The sequence below is a fragment of the Euprymna scolopes genome, chromosome 14 (assembly GCF_053919585.1).
Source record: "Euprymna scolopes isolate OS-2025 chromosome 14, ASM5391958v1, whole genome shotgun sequence".
Classification (NCBI taxonomy): domain Eukaryota; kingdom Metazoa; phylum Mollusca; class Cephalopoda; order Sepiida; family Sepiolidae; genus Euprymna; species Euprymna scolopes.
Window position 1 is genome coordinate 109,779,619 of NC_136495.1, and position 9,332 is coordinate 109,788,950.

The following is a 9,332-nucleotide window of genomic DNA, read 5'->3' on the forward strand; positions in this document are numbered from 1 at the left end:
TTTTTATCGTTAATGTGTGAATTCATCTTTTCTAAAAAAAAAAAAAAAAAAAAAAAAAAAAACGAATAAACTTCTTTGAAGAAAAAAAAGAAGAAAAAAAGAACAACTGTCCAATTTTCTGGAGATGAATATTTTATTATTGAAAAATTTGAAAGAAAAAAAAATTATTTTTTTTTAATAAATAGCAATATTTATTAAAAAAATTTTTTTTTATTTTTTTTAATAAATATGGTTATTTATTAAAAAAAATTCACTCTTGTCTCGTCTTTTCGATTCGAGCAGCGAATTCCTTTTTATTACACACGCATTCGGCAGACGCCAAAAAGCTGCAATCGGACAAACAAACATTATTTTAACTTAACTCCAGACATCTCAAGTCATGCCAGGGATTACAACAACCATGGCATATAAGAAGAAGAAGAAGAAGAAGAAGAAGAAGAAGAAAAAAAAGAAGAAGAAGAAGAAGAAGAAGAAGAAGAAAAAATAACGTCCCATTTCCTGAAAATGAACATTTTATTATTGAAAAATTTGAAAGAATAAAAAAATCAATTTTATTTTTAATAAATAGCAATATTTATTAAAAACAATTCCACACTCGTCTGGTTTTTCCATCCATTAAATCTTAAATTTATTGAGTTTTTATATACATGTGAATATGATTTTCAGATGCTTCGAATTACCTGGGAGTACTTTGCTTCAATCTCTGAACTTATATCATTGTTAAGGTTTAATAAATATTGTTCATATACAGCATAATCGCGTTGACAATTCGGTTTTCGTTAGATCACTGAAGTTAAGCAACGTTGAGCCTGGTCAGTACTAAAATGGGTGACCATTTGGGAATTCCAGGTGTTGTATGTGCTCTCCGCTTATCTTAACATTTTTTCCAGTCGTCTAGAACTTCTTGCTATTTGATTCAATCAATTGCGCAACTCTTAACTCACAATTACACGGGCAGTTACTCTTACAAGGGGTATCCATTGTTTTTCTAAACTGAACAGAGTATGTTCATGTGACTTGCGTAGTTTTGCATTTCCATTAATGAGAAAGTTTGGTGCTTCCTGAAAGTGAAATATGGTAGTTCCAAATGCAGTAAGAGAAGTCTTTGATATTTATACATATCAAGCAAAAATAAACATCTGTATAAAAATTACGGAGAATTATCGAGTAGGATTTTAATAATAACTAAAATGAAGATTTTCGATTGATTTTTTTTCACGAGTAACTCGTATACGCATGAAGCGGAAGGTATCCATAACATTTATTTCTCGTGGCGCGATGCCTCTATTAGATGTTTAACACGGCAAAATCACGTTGACACATTGGTTCTCGCCAGATCACTGAAGTTAAGCAACTTTGAGCCTGGCCAGTACTAGATGGGTGACCATTTGGGAAGGCAAGGCGCTGTATGTACCGCGTAGTAAAATACAAGGTTGGGAAACTGGCGCGGTCTATGCATCTTTCGAAGTTAGATGGGCCTCTCTTAAGCCGTGGTAGGCAACCCATCTAGTGATGACGTCACGATAAAAAATACCCTAGTGAAAAATCAATATTCAGCTACGGATAAGATTCGAATTACACGACAAACTCGTGTAGTGAGTTTAATCTCGACCGCGGCCGCATATTACGTTTTTTTTTTTTTTTTTTTTTTTTAGATGTTTAACAGAAGCTCTCGGCTTTCTGGTGTACACGCAATCAATCTTCGTCTCAAAAGTTTCGGTAAAAGTGCGGGTGAAAACAAAATCAGTAACGGTGCGGCGCTCATCCTAGGCGGGTTGAGTCGGTTTTCCTCCGGGAGCAATATTAAATTTATACTCCTCTCAATGGAAATTGCGGCATTAGATTTTTACGTTCTTGCAGCGACGTATCCACGTCCATGTACATACAGCGCTTGGTATTTCCAAATGCTTACTATCAACGTCGCTTACCTTCAGTGAACTAACCTGCTGATGCTAGTTTCATATAAAAGTTCTAAACTACACTTAGAACCTGTTGTACTCCTATGAACTCATAGAACTTGTGCCCCCCTCGATGTACAGACAATCGACTAACCTGACGATCAGCAAAATCCCACCCCTCCTCTGTTGAGGTCCATCGATGTTGGAAAGCCTTCTGTTCTGATAGTTTCTTCCATCGAAGTGCTAGTCTTTGAAATTCCCTGTTTACGGTTTCCCTGACCGTACTAACATATAAAAATTTAAATGTAATGTGAACAGACATCTGGTTATCCAACTCTCCAAAGTTTACTAATAGGCACGATTTCTAAATAGTAGCCCCCAGCAGTGCCCCCAAATCAAGAGAAATTAAACCATTCCTGTAATGACCTGGTTCCTGTTAACTGCGGTGTAATGCCGGTTCTGTGAAGGTCTAAGAGATAAATCCTTTGTAAATACTTTGCCTTCTCTCTTTGAGATGGGGCCTAGTTTATTGCTAATCGCCTTAATCGCCCCTTGAGGGGAATACCGACCGGGCTGTTTTTTTTTTTTTTTTTTTTTTTTTTTTTTGCAGGTCAGAGTGCTCTTTCCTCGGAAGGATTGCCTTCACAGGTTCACTTTCCGACCCTGGTACACAGTTGTTGCAGTAGGAGAGAATTAAATGTTCCCAAATAGTAGTTCTTTACGTTGACGATCCTTATTTGGAGCGAAAAAGGATAAAACCTAAATCTTTATATTTAACTGTGTGCTTGATTTGTTTTAGTCAAGCAATGTGTATAATTAAAGCGATTGTTGTTTATCGTTCATTATTCTTTTCTATATGTTTTTTTCTTATTGGCTTAATTTTTTTTCTATTGATGTCTGCTCTGTCGCTTTTTGAAGGGTGTATTTGAGGTCATCTAATACAGTTCGTTGTTTACGTAGCTCAGAACATCTCCGCCAACATACCTCCTTTCATTCACCCCTTTATTTCATATCTCCACGTTAATCGATATTCTTCTATCTCCAACGTTGTTCCTTTATTACCACCGTATTGGTCCCTTTATGTGTTCACAAGATGGATCCAACTTCCTGTGTACCCATGTCTGTGTTTGTACGTGTCTGTATGCGAGATTGGCCAAAGAGACAAAACGTGAGAGTGGGGAAAAAAGAAAGAAAAAAAATTAGTGATTCGATGAGTATAGTTACGTTGGACAAGAAGTGGGTAGGATATGGAAGCTATCCTTTCGCATAATGTACCTGGAAAGTATAGCCATTAGTTCAACCGTTTATCTTTGTTTTGATTCAGGAGGATAAAGTTTCGTGCGGAAGATGTTCCATTTGGAAACCAATTATGCCTTACAAAAAAAAAAAAAGGGACAAAATGAATTGAACAGATCTGGGCCACACCATAGATTTCTTATTTGTGTTCTACTTTTATTCTGTAACGAAATAATAAACTATAATATAAATAGCCGTTGTGTGTGTGTGTGTGTGTGTGTGTGTGTGTGTGTGTGTGTGTGTGTGTCCAGCTACAGTAAAAACGGTAAAAACAAGTTAGTATTTTCTTGATTGGTGTTGCCCCGGATGAATAATATCAGACATCTATAAAAAAAAAAAAACAGTAAAGCATGCCTGGTCCCCCTTGAGTGCACAGTGAATGAGGCATAAAAAAATGACTAAGTTCAGCATTTGACCCCCCCCCTTTAGCCCCAGAAGTGCCCAGAGGACGTCAAATCCTGGTGGAAATGATCAAACGGTGCAGTTTTAGGCCTTAACATATTTTGTAAATTTGAGTTCTGCACCATGCAAAAAAAAAAAGATGAGCAAGTCCATCATCCCCCCCATTAAGCCATAAAAGTCCCCAATGCCTTACTATATTTAAATTTGAGTTCAGCACCATGCAAAACTCCTCCACGCATACATACACAGAAAATTTTGGACAAATTTGGTAAAATAGTCCCCAAAATAGAGTGTTTTATTAGTCCTAAAAGAGCCCCTGGGGCACACCCAAGAGTAATCGCGAAGTATAGACAAACAAAATTATACAGAAATCAATTAGTTACAACTTTTCTGAAAGTTTTATAAAAATCAAAGGCATCAATTTTTTTAATAAGTACAAAACTGTCAATTTTAGCCATTTTAACCCCAAAGTCACTCCTGAGGGGTCAACCGGAGTTTTTCTAGAAAATCCGTTCTGTTATTTTTGTACTCATATCATGTTGAATGTTTGTGCAAAATTTCAAAAAATTCCAAGGCATAGTTATTAATTGGTTGGTTGGTTGGTTGTTTTGTTTTCCGGCATATCAACCCTTTTCATGTTATTTAATGCCGAATCTGGTGATTTTGAAGAACGATTTTTTAATATAGTATATTTGTTTTTTAAGTCGTATTCTATTTAACCCATAGTTGGGACCCTAACAGGTACTATCACTCCGGGTCAAAGTGGACCTGGGAGCAATGGCAATTAAAGGATAGCTCCAAACTCCCTAAGGCCTGCAAGCTGGGTCCCTCACCATCGGATATAGTTTAAGGTCATATCCAGGACCGCATAGTTATTGAGAAAAGTGCGGACAGACGAACGGACAAACGGACAAGGGTGAATTTACAGGTCCACCCTCCTTTTGTTAGAGGACCAAAAAATATTCGGGGGACTAAAAACTATTCGGGGGACCAAAAAAAGTATTCGTTCTCTGAAAGACTAATAGGTCAGATTTCATCAAGTAGGGTCAACTTTTCGTTGTTTAGCAGAGAGCGCGCGGCTATGCATGACCGTAAAATACGCTTAACTATATTCTAGTTCATGTAAATTTCGTATTTATTATTACAGAGCCAATTCTCTATTGAATATTTATACATACTACTGATCTCAACAGATTTTTTTAAAAAAATGCCTTGGGTGCCATCACCTAGAATCGAAACCCAAACATTTCGCCCGCCAGCAGAGCTCTATACCGTGTGAACTATCGAGAGACGAGAAAATTTTAAATTAAACCACTTCACCCTATAAATCGGCCCTGTCGGTGGGGCATTAGAATACGCCGACTTCCCCCTGCAGAGGGTAAAAGTCCCTCAATGGGGGTCCTGGATATGACCTTAAACTATATCTAGTGGTGAGGCGTCAGCTTGCGGGCTTTGGGGAGTGTGGAGCCACCCTTTAATTACCATTGCTCCCAGGTCCACTCTGACCCGGAGTGGTAGTACCTGTTAGGGTTCCAACTATGGGTTAAATAGAAACCGACTTGAAAACAACAAATATCTTCTATTAAAACATTTTTCTTAAATCTTTGGATTCGGCATTAAATAACCCGAAAAGGGTTGATATGCCGTAAAACAAAAACAACCAAACAACCCTATAAATGAATTTGCACATGGGCAAAATTAATAGAAATATGTCAGCAAGTTAAAACAAGCACTTTGCATTTCAATATAGCCGACATATTTCTGTACCGCTATTAATCCATCCAAACAAAGATTTTACTCGTTATAGACCATTTTTGTTGTATGATTACTATTTCCTGTTTATTGTAATTGTCAGTGTTATGCGACCAGTAGTTAAGAGTTTATCGGTTAAATATTTTCACACAGATACACACACACATATATCTATGATTTTATTTATATTAATAGCTACCTATTATATAAACAAGTTGTCTGTGTATATGTGTGTGTATGCCCAGCTAGAGACGAATTGGCTGAGCGAAAGAGGGAGAGGGCATCATATTATGTTATTATAAGGATATTTTAAAACTTAAGTACATCAAAGGGAGGCCACTCATATTCTTATCCAGCGTTGCCATATTGACCTTTTTAAAGCCAAATTTCGCGAATTTGACCTTTTTAAAAGCAGCAAGGCCTTCAGAAATTGTATTTAGTATTTTTCTAAGCGTAACGTACATACTAACTAAAAAAGGAACATGCAGAATATTGTATGGATTGTTATATAGTACTGTTATATAATTAACTATATCTTTGCTTCTGCTTTGCTCATTCGGGACATGAAAGAGCTTTATCACCTTTTGACCTGGTGAATGTACACATTTTTTTAACATGGATGACTATTCAATTTATGACTAATAATTAAATCGTTATTTCAAGATTTGATGTTACTTATGCTCTAACAACGACACCTTAAAAAACAAAATGGTCGATATTATATTTCATGTATTCATGTTGCTACAGGAATTCATAAGGGATTTTGAAACTATGCAATCTTGTTGTGACCTGTACGGTCGAAACAAACAGTCACAAGAAACAAAGGTGTTGCAACGTTATAAATATAAACGCCAATAACATATATGTATATGGGGATACATAACAATACACTAATCTAGCTATACACTGAAACATCGATATATATATATATATATATTATCTTTAAACTATAATTTTTAAAATATAATTTACCTTTAAAATTGAAACATCGATATATATATATACATATATATATATATATATATATATATATATATATTTGACTACTTCATTTAATCACATAAATTAATAAGTGAAAATATGATTTTATGCGTAAATTTTCAGTATTTACTTCAACAGTGCTCAATACACAGGTAGAGTTAGGTAGAAAGTTATAAAAAATATGGCAATTAAGTTACGAATTCTCACGAGAATGAAACGCGAAATAATCTGTGTTGCTTAATTGCCATATATAGTTTTATAAATTACTAACATATATATAAATATATACATATATATATGTGTGTGTGTGTGTGTGTGTGTGTGTGTGTGCGTGTGTGTGTGTGTGTGTACGTATATATATCGACTATTATGTAAAAAGAACTTTGTCTCTGTGAGTTTATTCCATATCGACACCGAATCAGCCGATTTTATGAAATTTGACACAAATGCATTTATGTATCTGGCAATGTTCTTAGGTAAGTTTTGTATCAGAATATTTTCGATGGGTATCGATAATCTATAATCAAAATAATCCAATGAAAGAAAGGAATAGGCGATTTCGACCAAAGTTAATACCTTACACAAATTAGCATCACAAATGCATGTGAGAAGTTTTACTTACAACACACACCGAAAGACCTTCGGGCCAAGATCACAGTGTAGTATCTGTTCTGATGCTACACTTCACCTTTTCTGTCCTCGATCAGTGGAGAAAAATCGTTCTAAACCGAGACAATTTTTATTTTGGTTCCTATCCAGAGTGCCCCTTTCTGAGGAGCTGGATTTTCCCCACATTAAAGATCGACCTTGTGTCAAATTCTGCCCTCGTGGGAAGGCAAGTAAATAAGAACACAAGCCGAAAGACCCGACATATGAAATTAACAGTGGGTTCTTTGATATGACAGAGACGCGTTGGAAATGAATGTGACTGTTTAAAGCACAACTGAACCATGATACTTGATTTTTGCATTTTAAGCTGAAATTCAAACCGTTATCACCACACAAGCAGAAAGGCTAGTCATATCAAATCAGCGTAGGTTCTTTGACATGGTAGGGACACATTCGAAATAAATGGTATTGTTTAGAGCGCGAACGAACAATAATACTTGACCTTTGCATCTTAAACTTTTATTCAAGCTATTATATATATAAAAACTTTTTGTAAAAATCAACAGTGGGCTCTCTACGGTGCAACGTATATTACAATATATTGTGAACAAAGATCTGATTGAAAAATGGGCGGTTTTACCGATTCCGATGACAATAAAAATATGAGAGAGTGAAATATTTGTTGACCATCATTCCTCGGCAATCATCATTCCTCGGCAATAGCGAGCAGGTAAGCTTTTCTATATGGCAAGCTTACCTAATATAGTAGGCAATATATATATACATACATATATATATATATATATATATATATATATATATATATACTCCTATAAATTAGTTTTTCTTTTGTGTGTCTTGATATTCATATTAAAAACCTTTTCTATTTATTTTTAAAAAAATACAATTTTCTTATATATGAGTTATGCAATTGCATTCACCTGCAAAAGATCGAGCTAATTTGCATATTCTATAAACATTAATTTTAATTAATTCCCTATTAGTTTTTTGGTTTTCTTATGCGATGATCATCTTTAGTTAACTATTACGTGTAATTATATTCATGCAGATATTCTACAGGATCTATACTTGCGTAATATTTGCATAAAAAGCTTACAGTAAACACAAAAATGTTTCCATATATATATTTATGTATACGTATATATTTTTGTTTAATATATCTATCTATCTATATCTATCTATCTATCTATCTATCTATACATACATACATACATACATATATCTATGAAAGTGAGCGTGTCTGTGTGTCTGTGCGTGTGTCTGTGTACATTTCCCTACGCAATAACTCTGTCAATTTTCAGTCTACAGACTGGAAATTCTATATACAGGGTACTGAGATTTGAGAAAATCTTTGCAATCCGTTTTCGGACAGAAATTTGGTTGTTAAGAGGTTATAGTTCAACGATTTCACCTTTGATAACTCTACCACACCCCTCCGCTAATTTTGGGTATTAACACTTGAAATTTTAGATATAGGTTCCATGGACACGGATCTAAGGTAATAACTTGATTTGGGCCCCAAAAAATTAAATGTTCAGGGACCATAAAAGGGGTCAAAGTGTGGTCTTTTTCACAATTACTCAGACAATTTCTGGTCTAAACATTTGAAATTTTACATAAAGCGTATTCAGATATAGAGCAAGCTTTTTAATCGGTTTGGGTCGAAAATGTTTAGTTACCAATATATAAATGAAGGCCAAAAATCTGTTTAAATGTATGTATGCTTGCATGTCTGCCTAAAACTTTCGACAGAGGAAACAGATTTTCACAAGATCAGTATCGTTTGAAGCTCGACCCTTCAGACGAAAAATAGCAAAAAATTGGCTAAAAACATTAATATCTTAACCCTTAACTGGGCACTTTTCTACAGGAAGGGGAGGTTTTTTCACCGATATTTTCGAAAGTCATCCCCTCTTTTCGATTGTCTAGCTTTAATTGAAACGTACGTCACTTCCGGTTTGCCGGTGGTCGTAACAGCAAAGACGTCAGGGGGTTTCCCCGTGGTTTTTCTCCTTTTTTTTTGGTCAACACACACCTTCAAATACCCGGGAAACGCCGGAAACCCATGCTAGTATATATATATATATATATATATATATATATATATATATATATATATATATATATATATATAAGTGAAAGTGTCTGCGTGTGTGTGTCTCTCTCTCTTTGTACATTTCCCTACGCAATAACTCTGCCAATTTTCAGTCGACAGACTCGAAATTTGATATACAGTGTAGTGGGATTTGGGAATATCTTTGTAATCCTTTTTCGGACAGAAATTTGGCTGTTAAGAGGTCAAAGTTCAACGATTTGACCTTTGAGAACTCTACCAAACTCCTCCGAAAATTTTGGGTATAAACACTTGAAATT

The 9,332-nt window shown here is 35.1% G+C and overlaps 1 pseudogene; it reads left to right on the forward strand.

Moving 5' to 3' along the window:
* Positions 1 to 743: 743 nt before the first annotated feature.
* On the forward strand, positions 744 to 861 carry LOC145293586 (5S ribosomal RNA; annotated as a pseudogene).
* Positions 862 to 9,332: the final 8,471 nt, after the last annotated feature.